The sequence below is a fragment of the Sinohyriopsis cumingii genome, chromosome 1 (assembly GCF_028554795.1).
Source record: "Sinohyriopsis cumingii isolate HCF-2022 chromosome 1, ASM2855479v2, whole genome shotgun sequence".
Lineage (NCBI taxonomy): Eukaryota > Metazoa > Mollusca > Bivalvia > Unionida > Unionidae > Sinohyriopsis > Sinohyriopsis cumingii.
The window spans coordinates 175,443,677-175,462,528 of NC_142961.1; the positions used below are offsets into that span (position 1 = coordinate 175,443,677).

At 33.8% G+C, this 18,852-nt stretch overlaps 1 long non-coding RNA gene across 1 annotated transcript; it reads left to right on the forward strand.

Moving 5' to 3' along the window:
- The first annotated feature begins 725 nt into the window (after nt 1-725).
- Nucleotides 726-5,608, forward strand: LOC149808425 (uncharacterized). Its single transcript, XR_016424982.1, has 3 exons — nt 726-1,511; nt 2,118-2,306; nt 5,182-5,608. It is a non-coding gene; the product is annotated as an uncharacterized LOC149808425 (long non-coding RNA).
- Nucleotides 5,609-18,852: the final 13,244 nt, after the last annotated feature.

Below are 18,852 nucleotides of genomic sequence, written 5' to 3' on the forward strand. Positions count from 1 at the left end.
CGTTGATCGGAATGCTTATTATATTTTAGTTATTTAGTAATCAATTGATGTGTTTCAGCGACAAATTCCAGACACCACCAGTAAGACGCTGCGGTTAATTTTTTTATCAGATGATTCGGGCATAAATGTTTCCTCGTCTCCTTTATTTAACACAATAGACAAGGTCCATGAATGACGCCAGAGATACGTGGTAAATATACTAAATTTCGCACCTCTGAACACGGACAGCCTGTACACACCAGTGATTTCTGCAGTATGTTGATAGTGTTTTTTTCTTTGCTGTGACCATGTGGAAAATCCTGATGACACTGTGTATACCACGTTGATAATCTGCTTGTGGGGAATTTTAATCTGATTTTTAACATCTTCTAGTTATTTTCTAATATCATCGATATTACTCTGCGGTATCGTGATTAGCTCTGAAAATGATTTAGGATATCTGATAACCCCTACTTGTTGATCAATCGTTTCAATGTCTGACATAGCTGTTTTAATATCGCCTAGTTTTACGTCAACAGTTAACAGACTTCCAAAGAAATCATCTGCGATTTCATTGAGTTTTTGAAAGTTTTTACGAAGATTTAAAAGCATATTTTTGTGAACGTCATACTCAGCTCGCAGCGTGGTTAATTCAGTATCTACTGTATTATTTTTATTGTCTACATATTATTTTTTTTTTGTGGCATCTTCATTAGATGTTGGCTGTCTTAAAATAACTATTTTATTCCATTCATGCTGAGTTCACCTGTTATTGTATCACCGGTAGATCGTAATCGATTAGCAACACTTTTTGTAATTTCATTTCTAATAGATGCGATTGATATATTTGAGTCTCTGATTCTACCACCGTCAATAAATAGTGGAATGCTATCCGTAGCAGCACCGAGAACTCTACGAACTATGTCATTCCATTTAATTTTACTCGTCTTTAAACAATGTATTTATCCTGAAAAATAACAACTTCATCTAGGTCAACTGCAGAAAGGTTCATAATATCGGCACGTTCATCTTTAGTCGCGTAATTTGACAAATCAATATCATCATTTTTCCCCTTGTCTTTGACAGAAGAAGATCTTCCGTAAATTTCTACCATTATACTTTAAGATCTTTTTAAAACGATTAGCGGCTACTTACATCACGCCTGCATATTGGCGGATCGGTTATTGTTTGTGTTGGTGATGTTGAATACCAGACTGGAGTTTTTACTGTGTTTACGTAATTTAAAAATTATTTTGTTGGAGCCCACCCATACAAATCAAACTAAATAATTCCACGTGGATCAATTGCATATGCCACCCAAAAAATACCAGGATCGGAACTTTTATCAATATTAATAATACCTGTTTCAATATTGTTTGGTCGTTCAGGTAATTGATCACACATAAAAACACCTAAGAAATTTTTTATATTTATTTTTAGCAGCATCAAGTAAATCAATATTTGACACTGGAAAGATTGAGGAACTGTTCCTGGAAGTCTCAGACCTTTTCCATATCGATAAGGGGTTCCTGGTAATCTTAGACCTTTCACTCTTTTTTAAATCCTTGTCTTGTTGTTTTCTTTAAAGCCATTCCAGCAGCAGTTTCAACAGCACCAAGTACAGCTGCTTTTATTACAGCTGGAGCTTCAACGGCTAGTTTATTTTGACCACCTGTGATCTGATCTTTTTTTGTGAAATTTTTATTCCGCAGTTCTTTGCTGAACTTGATTAAAGCTTTTTAATCTGACCAGGAGTCAGAGTAACGCTAACATGATATGACATTATAAATATCGTAAGCGATTTAATTACATGTTTTTTATCGGTGCATCAACACCTCTCATTCGTCTACTAGTACCTTCAAGTAAAATTGCTTTATCGCTGAGTATAACTGCAACTGCACTGTAATTAACACCAGCACCTGGGTTTTACACGAGATGTGACATGAATATTAACGACAGATTGTTTAAATAGTCTGTATGCTCCAGCGAAAAGTAATAGATCGGATACGGGTTTGTAATATCTAAATGTGATATTTGTAAACCACTATCTATATTTTGATCACGTACCACAAATGTCATTAATCGATGATATGCACGTGCTACATGATTATTTTCAAAATTTAACAATATATCTTCAGATGGTTCCGTTACGGATCACTACCATCTCACCTCTGTCTGCGTGGGTTCGTTCTTTCCGGGGTTTTCCCGGGTTCTTCCTCCACCATTAATACTGGCCGCCATGCATAGCCTATCGTGTGCTGAAAAATGGCGTTAAACCCCACAACAACAACAACAACAATCAGATGGTTCTTGATGTCCATTTATTGGTAAGGAAACTTCACTAACATTAAAATTGTCAAATATCACATGACTAAGTGGTTGTGAATTTAGTCGTTCAGTATTTTGTAAAGCGATAAATATATGTCCCCGGCGCAGAAACTTCTTGTTGCGACGCAATATGCCATGTACATAACCCAGCAACATTACTCTGAATGCTATATGTGGTCACTGTCAATCATGATAACAATGATTTTCCGCCTGAATTCATAAAACAAATTAATTTTTCTTCTTTAGCAATTGATGGAGTGATTACTGGCATCCACAATGAAAGTTTTATTAATATTACTTTATCAGCATCGCTGATAAAGCTCCATAATGCATGGTTAGTAGTTTTCTTACAAGTACAACTGTATGTTTCGCTCCAAAGACAACTTTTTTGACATTTCTGAATAATCCAAAGATGTGGGACAGTAGAATTGCACATGAAAATCTTCTACGATTAGCTATTAACATTGATCTACGTGCGGCAAATCCTAAGTTGAAATGTTCGTTTGTCGATGAAACTGCGTCTCCAGTTGCATTTAGTCTCACGTTGATACTCTCGGGACGATCAGTTGTATCCTTTGCAAACATCATTGACGGACCGGCTGACCTCGAGTAATCATCGCTGTATCTTGCAAGTATCGTTGTAGCAACATCAACACCTGTTTGAAATGTTTCAATATTTCTTCCGTCAATCATGTACGTAGCGGTGTCAGACAACACCATAAAACCATTGTTAACAAAACCAACTCTAACATCAGCTCCATATTCAGTTTCATATGTTCTTAAAATTTCACCTTCTACTTCAATAAACGCTTCGGCAGGTAAGAAATATCTGCTTGTATCTTGAACTTGCAGTTCTATTCGACCACGCTGATCTGGTTGTCGTACGTCATAAAAATACTACTGATAATCGCGTATAAATTCATATTTGAGAATTAGTGCGTCCATATCAAACGCTGGATCGGATTTACGTTTGAACATTTTATTATAAATGTTATCGTCTAAAACGAAGACCACTTCCTGTTATTAAACTTCCTGTTATATTATTTTATTTTTCTGATTAGGGTATATTAGCCAACTCTGCTAGTATTTTATTTGCAACTTGATTATTATTTTACTGATATTTGCAGGCATAATTTCAGCACTGGGTAATTTTACTGGCCGAGTTTTTCTTCGTGCTAATCTTTCTTTGATTGCTGAAAAGGCTTTACCGGGACCATTACCAACAGTATCAATACCTTTATCGCGAATAACATCAATAACTTTCATCCCTAATTGTTTTGCAATCGGTATTGCTTTTGGAGCTATTCTCTTAAATAAGCCTTGAACAAAATCACCAAGTCCATCTCCGTAAATTGCTTTGTACGTACACTAACTATTACAGGTCCACGTTGAGCATTGTGTATACTCATTTCTAAATTACATGCTGCTTAATTAATTGTTTTCAGTCGACAACTTCACTAATGAGACAATGATAAATGTTACGATCCATAACACGTCCTGTAAACAATCTTCAACAAATATCAGATCTTTCATTAATAATTTCTGGATTATTATTTCCTGCACGTTTTCCTCCGATTAGAATTTCTAGTCGGTCAACATTGGCAAGAACACTGTCAGAACAAGTAATAAGACCACTTCTTTGAGTCGAAAAAACCACTTTCAGTAGTACCGGGAGACGTGTCAGATTTTATATCATAAAATTCTTTTTTCAGAAGTATATGGGTTTAATAATGAACCAGGAACATATTTTTCTTTAACAGGTTTTTTAGTCAATAATGATTAAAGTTCATCTTCTTCTTTACGTCTTTTTACATGGCGGGAAAATTCACGATAAACACGGTCATCCTTGAAAGGTCTATTTTTAAGTATAAAATGTACATCTTTAATCAAATCATCTTCATTTTGTCAAGATCCACCAAAATCGTTTTGCATACTTTGCTGTTTCATTATTTCCCCATGCAGCAATTTTAACTGCATCATCATAAGTATTTTTTATATAAGATCAATACCTTTAGTTGTAAATCTACTTTTAATATCAATTAGTTCTGGAGGTCCTTTTGGAGATTATGATTTTTGTTGTTGTGGTCGAGGAATTTGTGAAGGAGATTGTGGTTTTTGTTTTTGTTGTTCTATTTGTTGCTGCGGTGGAGGAAGTTAATATGAAGGTTCTTGCTTAGGAGGTTGCGGTGGGGAAGGTTTTTGTTGAGAAATGTGTTCCACTGCATTATCATAGTCTTTTTATTTCATTAACAAAACTTATATATTTTAGATCATTATCTCTGACTTGTCTTTTGTCGTAATATATCCGATATACACTCTTAACGAATTTATCATCATTTGCAGTAGCATAATTAGGTTTTAAAAATTTAGCATTTTAAAAAATAGCTACAAGTGTCTCCTTTGGCAAAACTATTTCTTTAATATTTTTAAGTTGTTAAACAATGTTCTCTAAATTTTTTAATCAATTCAACATTATCTTTTTCTATTTTAGATTTGAGTGCATGATCTTATTTTATTTCACTAATATCTTTAAGTATTTCTGATCTACGGTGGGAGGTTGGGCAGCAGCTATTTCAGTTGGAAGATCTCTTAAAATCTTTTCAGTTTGCTCAGCAGTTTGTTTTAACGTTGGAAGAAGCCTTTCAGTAGCTTCTGCAACTCTTTCGGTAACCTTTAGAACTGGTTTTAAAAATCGTTCTTTATCTTCTACATATTCAACTTGTGCTTCTTTTTGTTCCTGCAGTTTTTGTTTGAGAGCATCACGAACAGGAATATATCTTCTAACTGCTTCTAATGTTTCTCTAGCTAATCTACTAGTGTAAGATTCCATTATTGATATAATAATGATATAATTACTCATACATTTTATTTCAGCAGAGGATGTGCGACTTCAGTGAAACGTACGCCGGGTAAACGAACGCACACATTTGGAAAAACGCGACAAAGATAAAGTATAAAAAAAACTAACCCAATTAGAGATACTTTCGTAAGTTAGAGGCTCCTGTTTGGCGTTATTGACCTTATTTTTTCGCATTGTTTTGTGTGTGTCAAAAATGACGTTCTAGCAAAAGGTCTGTTCACCTTCTCTGCTGCTAAGGTAATAATGTAGCGGGTATTGTCTTTCCATACTTTTGGCAAGAAAAATCCTGTTTCTTATTATTTTTCTTCTTTTTGTTATTTTTGCTTTGATAATTACATGATAAATGAACTGAAAATTATCATGATCGATAACGAAATATTCATTTTCTTACAAAGTCTTGGAACACATAATACAACATATAGACTGTAAACAAATATTCAATAAAATATGCATCCATAATTTCAGTGTTTTCTTTTTCTTTGTGTCTAAGAAGGTCGCAAACTGTCATCAGTGTTTCTGCTGTTCTAAACTGTCTTGAATTGGCGTAACCATAGGGAATATTTAATATGTATTGAAAAGAGGTGCCTGTGAACTTTGAAATCTTACTGCATGAGACAGAGAATGCAATTATTTGTCACACAATACAGATAAGTTCGGAAACGTTGGTACTAGTGTATTGATTCCATCATACTTGTATTCGTTAGAAATTGTGAGAGACTAGGCCCTTGTTGAACTAAGAATTGTTGATCCGTTTATTATTGACTTTGGGCTCCAAATGAATTGTTTCTTATCAGCAGAAAATAGTTTCATCTAGTCAAACACTAAAAAACTTTTCATCTGAAACAAATTTAGATTTCACTTCCGAATCATTACCAAGACCTTATTACTCACTGTATACTGTCGCCGAAACACAAAAAACAACCACACAATAAGCTCATATTCTAAAGAATAAACAATTGCCTTTAAATCCATACAAAGAATGCCGAAATCTAACTCTTGTTTCACCACCAAAAAGAGACAGGAAAAAATGCTCTTAAAAAAGACTGGTACTACATTCGTGGGTACTGAACCGGAATTATTAATTGTGATCTGATTCCTGACAGGCCCATTTTTTTTAAAGTCAATTTTAATCAAACTTTTGTATTTGCATGCCACACTTATTTCAACTCTATACATGAAGTCTTTTAGCAGGACGTCATCTCAACGTTAAATTTCGTATATAGGCTACAGCAATTTTACAGCACATGCAAATTCTCTGCTATATGACTCATGGTACTAATTCAGTTTCCGTAGTAAACATATGCAAATACCATGTTATTAAAAATTCAATTACTTAAAATTTTGAGTGCTCATGATCAAATCTGTATTTATCAGTATATATGAAACCTGGATGTCAGCTTCTGTGTAGAGGAAAGGATACAAGCCGCTGCATTTTCTGGACTTGCATGTGTTTGAAATGTGTGCTTTCAATTCCGCACCAAAGAGTTCGGTGCTAATTCAGACTTTTTAAGTATGTACAATTTTGACACTTATGTTAAAAACTCAATGAAATTAAAAATAAATGTATTAAATGATAGAATCATACACAATTTTAGCCAATCATTATGTAAAATATTTTTAGATTTTGGACCAGTGGGCACTCTAAATATATTATGAACTTCTGTGAGAGTGATAGACCGGCAAGTAGATCTCCACTTTTTTTATTTTAATTTTTATTTTGACAGTACTGATACCAGTAAAAAAGCAGAGATCTGCTTGTTGGTATAAGAGAGAGACAGATGTAAGGTGAAGTTGTTTGCATCTGAAACATGGAAAAACAAAATTTCACAATCATTAGCACATTTGGAAACAGAGCAAGCTTCAAAGTAATAAAGCGCTAATGGAATAACAATCTTTGGTGAAAATTCAGAATCTTTAACCATTGCTAGAAGGATGATCTTTGACTAGATCTCAGAATCATAAGATGTAATAATAGCCTTTGACCACATATCTTAGTAATAGTGCTCTGTTGGAATAACAATATTGCATCACTGTCATGACTCTATGGTCTTAAACTAAGTAATAGAAAAGTGAAAACCAAGAAGTTTTGTAAAATTCAACAAATCATTTCCATAGAATATAAAGTGAAACTTAAAAAAAGAACTCTCATAATTGTGAATGAAATCCAAAATAGTCATAAAAGTTGTATCACGTGTCCAAATGTATGAATTTCCAATTGAATTCCAGTTGTATTCCAAGTAAGTTCCAATTTTGAATATATTTGTGTTCTTGTAGTCTCAAATGTGCTAATATGCCAACGGCATGGATTATGGCAATGTGCTAACAGTCCTTTGATGAATCACAATAATCTAAACAAAAATGTCCTTGTCTGAATTCACCAAAGTTCCAAACTAATGTTTTAGTCCAAGAATAGTATTGAGCACTTTGTATTTCCAGCAAATAAAAATTTGAATAAATTAATCCACCCAACTAAAAACTGAACACAGCAATAAAACTGTTTCTGGTTTAGATGTTAAGGCAAGAAAGAATTTTTCAAGATAACATTGACATAAAAAGCTAAGACACAGTAATAAAGCCTGGATGTAGGTCAACCTCCTCTAGAAAACATTCAAAATTGTCCGTAAATTTAGGAATTTCCACGCAGAAAACTTAATGTCCTAGACTCAGATTCAAGTAAATATGTTGAACATTAATAATGATATAAATATTTAATCTAATCTCACAGAGAAATATTAGCTATGTATTATGTTGTTTACACATTATATGTTACTGGTCAGGTATACCATTAAGTTGATTTTGGCCCAGGTCAGGTACAAATTACAGATGTAAATAACATATTACCATCAAGCAAAGCCAACAAACAATACAAATTAAATATACATAACACCTCCACACACAAGGAAAAATAAAGATTTGTACAATAAAGCTTTCTTTTAAATATCAGCCCAATATACATGTGGTTAAAATTATGCAAAATGACATCTTATAAATGACACACAATATAACTGAAGCAATATAATACTTCTATAAAGGTGAAAGTGCATCTGCAATTAGATTATATTTTCCTTTGATGTACCTGATAACAATAATGTATTCCTGCAACATCATACTTTACCTTAATACTCTCTAATTTTAATTTTCATCTTGCTATTGAAATTAAGGGTGTTGTGATCACTGAATACAATATTCGGATAAGGAGCTGAACTAATATACACTTGAAAGTGTTACAGAGCCAATATCTAAGCCAAAGATTTCTTCTTGACTGTGGAACAATTTCTCTGGTCATTATTTAATTTTTTTAGAAACATAGCACACTGGATGATCTACATCATTTTTGTCTTCTTGAATCATTGAATCAATGCTCCAGCAACTTCAGTATCACTTTCATCAGCAGACATATTAAATGATTGACTGAAATTTAGACCTGAAAGAACTGGTGTAGTCTTAAGTATGGCCTTTAGCTTGTCAAAAGCCTCCTAACATTTTTTAGACCAAAGAAATTTGGTTTGACTACTAAATTAATTGGTCAGGGGTCCAGCAATAATGGAAGAATTGGTGCACAATTTTTTGACAATATCAAGCCGTACCCAAAAGTTGCATCAATTACTTCTTACTGATAGGCATACAGATTCAGATATGGCCTTGACCTTAACTTCTGAAGGTTTAACTTGATCGTGTCTCACGATATGCCCTAGAAATATAACACAAGCAGAGAAAGCTAACTTTTCCCTAAAGTAATTGTCAACTTTGCATCAGTCAGTCTTTCAAAGAATTTCTGAATGGTTTCTAAATGATCTTTCCAGGTGAAGTCACAATTATAAAGACCAGATGTAATCATGTTCATTAAGCATTGGAAAGTAGAAGGTGAACATTTCACCCCAAAAGTCATGACTTTATATTGATAAATTCCATCTGGAGTTACAAATGCCGAAATTTCATTTTGCCCGCTTTGTGAGTGGAATTCACTAGAATCCTTTAAAAGGTCACATTTGGTGAAATATTTGGCATTTCCAATTTTGTCAATGCAGTCATCCATTCTTGGCATTACAAATGAATCTGTTTTGATCACGCTGTTCACTTTTCTATAGTCAGTGCACATAAAGAAAGTATTATCTGGTTTTGGCAAATGAGTATATTGTGAACTCCAGTCACTTTTACTCAGTTCGATGAATTCATTCTCCAGCAAATACTGAATTTCATTTTTTACATATTCCCGTTTGAGAGGGTTCATCCTAGTCACTTTTACTCTGTTCAATGAAATCATTCTCGAGCAAATACTGAATTTCTTTTATCACATATTCCTGTTTGAGAGGGTTCATCCTGTACAGGTGTTGTTTCACAGGTGTGGAATCTAGAATTTCAACATCATTGTCGATTTTATCCAATAAAAGTGATTCAAGATCTTGTGATATGTCTTATTGATCCCTAAATGAAGGAGTGTTATGGGCCAAACTAAGAATTTACTGTCTGAACGATTTTGGAACTTCAATTTGACAGTTCACCAACAACTTGTCACCAGCAGGTACCTCAGGTGATCTCCATTTTCTCATGAAGACCCCATTTTTAACAAAATAAAACGGGTATTGTGGATTCAGTTTCAATAACAGCACTCTGAAACAAACAGATCCCAGCATCTCTTTTCCTGTTTGACGATAAGTGACTGTCATTTGTCAACCAGATTGAAATAACGAAAATGAGTAGTTAAAAGAGGATCACTGTGATGAATACCCTTTGATCGATTCAAACAAGGAGTAAAAGTGACCTCATCAAAAGCCTGACCAATAATTGTGTCATATAGATGAATGATATCCTGATCAACATCATTCTTAAGAGCTTTCTTTGCCATAGCTATAGTAACTGCACAAGCTGCATATAAATCAGGGATTTATTTTTCTAAAGGATTGACATTCTGATCAAAGTAAAGGTTTGTCAGTTACAAGTGGATTAACCACGACCTTATCTCCAGCTAGAATACTGCCTAGTAATAAACCTTCGATGGGTAAAGACATCATTGTGCCAACTTTCACAGGTCCTAAGACTAAGTCTGATGACAAATTTACACAGTTGAGAGAACTTCAACAAACTGCTCAACTTCCTGAATAAAAGCACTTCCATTAGAAGAAGACCTCTCAGGGAAAGACAAAGTACCTGACAATAAAAGAATCTGGGAAGCTTCTGTGGTCCATACAATTTTAATGTTTCTTTTCCTTTTCTCAGTCTGAAATAGAGAACAAATCCTATACATCAGTGTATAAAAATAGATATTCCATGTAGTGTAACAACTCTATCGTCATAAACTAAATAACAGAAAAAAAGCAAAACCAGCAAGTTTTAAAGACTTAAGAAACAATTTAATTATCAAAGTTATACATGAAAATGTGAGAGAAACTTACAGTATTGTGAAGTGAACCCAAACTAACCTTAAAAAGGTATATGAAAATCATAAATGAATTAATTATTCCTTATAAATTTAAATCTGGAAGTTACTGATCCCACAAGAATCCTGATGTTGTCATGATGGCATCTTCCAGAACTCCTTCCAATACTTCACAACAGTTCCAGAATAATATTATAGCCCAAATAATGAGCACCTTCTATTTCCAAAGAACAGTCCTGGCAAATGTTTTTCTTCTCTAATAATATCCACATACAACAAACAACTAGTCTGCTGACTTAGAACAGGAACACAAGAAATAAGAATGGCCCCAAAATCAGAATGAAGCTGATTGCTCAGTTCTCTCTATATATACACTGTCTATTGTGACAATATTTCGCATTAGACCCCATGTAACACAACTTAGTATTCATTTTGTGTCAAACTTGTCTATTCATGTGACCTAGCCCAACCAATGGGAAGTTACTGAATCCTAATAGAAACATCGAAACCTCATCAGCCAATGAGAAATTAAGCCATATGTGCCATTTAAGTCTTATTATTAAGATTATTATTAATAATTGTCAATACTTATTAAGCATCTATTTATAGATCCTATGCAACACAATAATCTCAACAGATTCAGGACACTTAGGCAGAACTAACTCAAGATATTACAGTATAATTTACAGCGATGAATAAAAAATATACGAAAGGACTACTATGATCTCGTTCACCCTCGCTATTCAGTCTATAGAAACTATGAGGACTTAGAGGGTACATGTTTTTACTTTTCCTTCTGATGAATTACACCTTGATCTTAAATCTTCTGTTATTACAAAGGAAATGGAACTGTTAACTCTGTAACATGAACAAAATGGTACAATACCTGGATATAGCCATCTGCATAAGATAGCTTTATAGTTGTTTATATCCAGCCATCAACATGTAGGTTATTAATGCTGATCTATGTACCATTAAACATCAGACAAAAACAACCATCCTGAAAGAACATGCAATGGCTGATGTGTCACAATAACATCCAGTAACTGGCAGCTTTAATGGAAATCCAAGAGGACAACCAGCATAGTCTGCAAATAATAATAATAATAATAATAATAATAATAATAATAATAATAATAATAATGGTAACAAATGAAGAATCACAGATGTTTTAAGGCCTGGACCTCTTTCAAACTTTACTGTTGCAAGTAGAACATAGGAATAAAAAAACTAAGCCATGCCCACCCCAGTTAAGTACTGGGATGAGTAAAATGGTATTCACACACCTTCACCTCACATACTTATGCATCATAAATAAACATGCTGCACAAAGTTCTATGAAGGCATAGCACAGAATTTTAAGAATACCAGCATGTAGTACTCGCTCACCACAGAGCATCATTTCTCTGTACCACTTTTATTTCATATAAAACAAGTTGATCAAAATATGTTTACTCTGCAGGTACAATGTGCAATTGCAAAATGGTGGAAGCCATAATTTGACCCTCATAACAATTAGAGGAGTGGAGAGTGGTCAGGAAACCAGATTGCTCCTTTACCAGCTTGTGATGGAAAATGCTGAGGACATTCTATTTACAGTTGCGATTGGAACATCATGCTGTCATTTCCTTCAATCAAGAAGTTTCTTTTGCGACTTGAAGGAAATGGTCTAACAAGAACATTCTGATTGAAGTTTCCATCAAGTCTAGAAAGAATCAACAGATAGATATAGCTGCAAACAATATTCAGAATTACAGAGTACAATATGATGGCAGAAGGAGACAAAGTTACATTGTCCTCATTTTCTCATGCAACATATTTGGTGTACTCCGCCTTAGGCCAATCATCCAACCCATTAAAATAAAGTATATTTCTACAATGTCTTCCAAAGTTATTTATCAAACATCATGGAAATGGAAGAGCAACGTTGATGTTGACATGTGTTCTGCTGCATGCTAAAAGTTAATCATCTAGCATCAGAAAGCGATGAAAATATTCCTCATGGACATAAAATTCTGCAGTCTGGTTCCCTGACTGCTTTCTATTACTTTTCATTATAGCGAAGAGCCATGGTGCCCAGTAACAATTGTTTTTTTTATGGACATCAATATCTGGTGAAATAAACATACCTTTTTTTCTACTTCAGCACATGTGTCACACAATGTTAGATTGTCAATTTGACAAGGACAAAACCAGGCCCTCTACTCCATTTAAGAGAGACAACTCTGCTGGAACTAAACAGGGGTAAGAGTTATCCAGTCACAACAGATGTATTTTTAATGATGTGTAGCATATTGTTTTAATAAAAAATAATGAAAAATACAAAATATTATTTAGATATAAATACCATAATCTCACATGTTACCAATAGACTAAACTCATTTTCTTTTTTTCTCAAGCCTGACAGAAACTACAACTCTTACATAATGCACCAATCACAGGTTTTTTTCTTTCTTAATACAATGTTCCATGCACATTAAGCTCCACCCCTCCTGGGCTTGTGCGATTGGCATCATTATAATGAAGAGTAACAAAGTAAAGAATATTAAGAGAATAATGTACAACTGAGACATTATCAGCTTTTTCCGTCGCATGCTAGAACAAAAGTTATTAAATTCGCAACAGAAATGAGAATATTCCAAATGCATTTCAAATATAATAGTGTTTTTAAAGCAACCCATTTTTGTGCAATTTTTAAATAGCTTACTTTTATTTTATTGACATATACTACAAATACTAACAATGAAAAATCCTGAAAACAAGGTCCAAGTTGTAATTTTCTATTTGCAAATGGTTTTATTAGATTTGTGTCAAATTTATGTTCATATTAAATATTGTACTGTGTACTAATAGTACTATAAACTTGAACAATAAAATATGACACTAAGGTCCAGTCAAATTCATGATTTAATTCAGTACAGTATCATGTCTCTATATTTCTGTTAATCTTTTGAACCTCATAATACTTGTAATAAAAAAAATTATGACTTAACAACAAAAATGGTGGTGTTATTTCTGTTAAAAGATCAAGTATATTTTACTCAACTTTGTCTAATATTTTCATAAATGAAGTCATGTACATATTTTTTTATAATGATTTTAAGTACTATACATTTCCAATTTGATCAATGCTAGTTCCAATGATGAAAATCTAATGATTGTTGTTGTTGTTGTAGGGTTTAATGCCATTTTTCAGCACAAGATAGGCCTTATATGGTGGCCAGTATAATTGGTGGAGGAAGAACTCTGGGAAAACCCCAGAAAAAATCACCGACCCACGAGAAGCTACTGGCAAGCTTTCTCACATAACCACCATAGCAGAATCTGAGACTCAAACCCATGCAGACAGAGGTGAGATGGCAGTGATCCATAATGGTGAGCACTTTAGACCACTTGGCCACTCGAGGCCCCATGTAATGATTGTTTCCTAGAAATAATATATAATGATTTTTATTAGTTCAAATGTTCTCATCATGATCTGTTCAACCATTATTTATGATTAATATTCAGAATGAAATTAAAACAAGTTGGTTGGATATGTTACAGGCAAGATAAAAACTGATGATAATGATTAAGTACATTTTAATAATGTGTTATACATTAACAAGTCTTCAAGCAATATTGGCAAAAATAATGTAGAGAAAACATGCAATTTGCATGAGAAATCAATAAAAGTTGTGGGCCAATTTATACACATTATTCAGGGGTCCCTCAAGGCTCAGTTTTGGGCCCTCTCCTCTTCCTTATCTATATCAATGATCTACCATTAAATAATGAATCCACAAATACAGATTTGTTTGCAGATGATGCAACCTTGTATGTATCTAGTTCTGATACTGATGTTATCCAAACAAGATTAAACTCAGACCTTATTAGAGTCCAAAACTGGGTACAAAAAAATAAGATGGTAATTAATGAAGGTAAAACAAAATGTATGATTTTGGGGACATCACAAAAGCTACACAAGTTAGGGAACCCAGAACTATCTCTTGCAATAAATAATCATCCATTAGAACAGGGGTGGGCAAACTATGGCCCGTGGCCCACCAAGGGCTTTCATGAGGCCTGCCAAGGGTTTTCATGCAGCCTAGGAACAAGTCATCATCCGCACTGACTCTGTTTATGTTACTCTGTTTATCAAATAAATGTGCTTCTTTTGAAGTTTAAGTTTAAATTTTCAAATATTAACAACATATAAACTGAAAATTAATTATGATGTTATTTAGAAAAACCTTTTGTTTTTGCTATTTCAAATATTAATTATTTTACTTAATGAACTATGCGGCCCCTGACAAGGTGTAAATTTGTGTATGCGGCACTTGCACTGGAAAGTTTGCCCACCTCTGCATTAGAAAATGTCAAACATGAAAAGCTTGTAGGTGTGTCGATAGATAATAATGTATTATGGAATGACCATATTCATAAGCTTAGTAAAACACTGTCATCCAAAATTACCCTGCTCAGCAGTATCAAGAAATATTTACCTATGGAAACTCGCAATCTATACTACGAGTATATTATCTTCCAACAATGGATTATTGTTATAATGTATGGGGAAACTGTGCTAAATCTGAGCTTGACAGGATTTATAAACTTCAGAAACGAGTAGCACATGTAATTTTAGATGCAGCTGTTGATCATCCCTCAAGAGCATTATTTACAGAACTCAAATGGTTCACAATATATGACAGGATAGATTTTCACAAGGCAGTTCTTTTATATAAATGTCTACATGGAACCGCACCAGAGTATCTTCAGGACTTATTCAGGCCTTTTTCAACACAATACCAGCTGAGATCAATATCACATGGAAACCTTCTAGCACCAAAACCAAGAACAGAGCTTTCCAAAAAGAGTTTCCAATACTCTGGTACAGTTCTGTGGAATAAGCTTCCACTACATGTAAAATCTGCTGAAAATATTAGAGTATTTAAGAAGAGATATCTTGAGCCTGTATGTGTTTCTAATAGATAATGGAATTTTGTATTTTAATACTAAACATGTTAAAATAAACAGTAAGTATTGCTCTCTTCATATAATGTGCATTGTTATACTCTCCTTAAGAGAGCCTCAAGGGAGAATAGTCTTTGACTAATGAGTCACCCTCTATAAATAAAGCATTATTATTATTATTATTATTTGAGAGTGTTGAAAGTCAGCTACATTAGCCTGCTTTATGAAATGTTTTAACAACATGGTTTTCAAAGATAGTTATTCAAAGAATAACTTGTCTTCCTTTATTGTAGACAATGATAACTCATGTTTATTTTTTCCAATTCTGCCAAAGAAATTCATGAAGAATAGTTTGAATTTTACATGGCTGAACTACCAGAAGGTCTTCATGTAAAATCTGATTTGTGTAAATTTTAAAGCTGAAAATCAACCTTGAAAATTCTCAGACCTTGTTTTCAAAAGTAGGAATAACTATAAAAATAAAATATGTATGTGTGTTCCATTATCCAAATCAGCCTGGCATTTGGCCTAACTTTGCCATAATTTGAATTGACTCTGGACATTGGAGTTCCAGTCTACGAGAAGCTTGTGGTATAAAATGAGAACAGTTCATGAACAAATTAAGATTGCTTATAAGGATGGACTGCAGAAAAACACTTTTGGCAAATCACACAATACCTGCATGCAGTTTGCATAGTTTTCAAGCAGATTCTGACAAAAGTGACAAAGTTGATCAGAAACTAAGTAAGGCACCAAGCCAAAAAAAGGACACAATTTTTACTTTCTTGATTTTTAAATATCTCTTGAATGTATGGGAAACAATTAGAAAAAAAATTGAAAAATAAAATAATCCAGTATAGGCTGCTAATGTACACCAAGAATATTTAAATAAAAAATCTCCATTTTCAAGGGTATCCTCAAATTTAAAGACAACTCTTTGTACACAACTGTACAATGTGAGAGGCAAATGAATCCACAGTACACAATTGTAAAGTGTGAGAGGTAAATGAATCCACAGTACACAAGTGTACAGTGTGAGAAGTAAATGAATCCACAGTACACAACTGTACAGTGTGAGAGATAAATGAATTCACAGTACACAACTGTACAATGTGAGAGGCAAATGAATCCACAGTACACAACTGTACAATGTGAGGCAAATGAATCCACAGTACACAATTGTACAGTGTGAGAGGTAAATGAATCCACAGTACACAGCTGAATGGTATAAGATGTAGATGAATCCACAGTACACAATTGTACAGTGTGAGAGGTAAATGAATCGACAGTACACAATTGTACAATGTGAGGAACATAAATGAATCCACAGTACACAATCATACAATATGAGGTAAATGAATCCACAGTACACAACTGTACAACATGACAGGTAAATGAATCCACAGTACACAATTGTACAATGTGAGAGGTAAATGAATCCATCGTACAAAATTGTACAATGTGAGAGGTAAATGAATCCACAACACACAATTGTACAATGTAAGAGGTAAATGAATCCACAGTACACAACTGTACAGTCAGGTAAATGAATCCACAACACACAATTGTACAGTGAGAGGTAAATGAATCCACATCACACAAATGTACAGCACGAGAGGTAAATAAATCCACATTACACAATTGTATGGTGTGAGAGGTAAATGAATCCACATTACACAATTGTACGGTGTGAATAGGGTTTACCGTATGTCTTCTTTTTCCAGGATATATCTTCGCTTTGGTCCTTACATCTCTATACATGTATTGATACAAATATACCCACTATCCCGAGTACCCTCTTTTTCAAAAGTTCAAATATGGCAACCCTAGGTGTGAGAGGCAAATCACTTTAAGACACTTCTCACCAAGAAATGTACCTTTACATTGTTAGAATCTACGAAGATGCACATAGCCATGTTCCTTTATACTAGTTGTCAGAATCTATGAAGTTGCATGTAACCATTTGCATGACTTTTTAATGTTTGCTATAAAGACAATTCGCAAAACTTCTTTTTTATTGCACATTCACTTTGTATTCTAGAGATACAAATTATCGGTTGAATTTTACAAAGCTTGTTGATTCTCACTCTTTTTGATTACTTATTTCAAGACCATAGTCGTAATAATAAAGTCAACAGCTTTTAGAAAGGTGATAAAAAAAATCTTGAACTGATCATTAATCAACAATCTTTGTATCAGGAGATAATGTGTTTTAGGTTACAAGTTTGGGTGGGATAAAGGTTATAGCAAAAGGGAGCTGTGTTATAAAAAGTACCATACAAGAAAATGAAATACTTATGTGATGAACTGAAACATAAAATAGATGTAATGGAATTATTTTCACAAATATATTCAGATTTACATATTAGGCTACGTCCAGTGACATTGAAACAAGTAGCAACAGCTATGCAACTAAGATGGTCTATACAGTGTAAAGTGAAGAATGAAGATAAAGAAAAAATATTAATAAGGCTTAATTTATTTCACAAGTTGAAGATTTTGTAAACTTTACAAGTTATAAACACAATGATTAGGCAAGCAAAGATAGACTCTATAATGGAGCAATTTGGATTTCAAGCAACAAATGGAGATTAGGCATATGATGGATTAAATGTCCATAAAATCATGATGTTATAATCAGTAGAGCACACTACAATCAGTACTACTAGGGTTAACTTGTCACAAGGACATATCAACATCATGTTATAATTGAGCACACTACAACCAGTACTACTAGGGTTAACTTGTCACATGGACATATCAAAATCATGTTATAATCAGTAGAGCACATTACAACCAGTACTACTAGGGTTAACTTGCCACAAGGACATATCAACATCATGTTATAATTGAGCACACTACAACCAGTACTACCAGGGTTAACTTGTCACATGGACATATCAACATCATATTATAATTGAGCACATCACAACCAGTACTACCAAGGTTAACTTGTCACATGGACATATCAAAATCATGTTATAATCAGTAGAGCACATTACAACCAGTACTACTTGGGTTAACTTGTCACATGGACATATCAACATCATGTTATAATTAAGCACACTACAACCAGTACTACCAGGGTTATCGTGTCACATGGACATATCAACATCATGTTATAACTGAGCACACTACAACCAGTACTACCAGGGTTAACTTGTCACATGGACATATCAACATCATGTTATAACTGAGCACACTACAACCAGTACTACCAGGGTTAACTTGTCACATGGCCATATCAACATCATGGCACAGACTTATTACTTTCAACGGCTCAGAGCTTATAAATAGGCCATCATATCCATTGGCAAAAAGAAAGCGAGAAACAGGAGAGGCAACAAACAAAAAC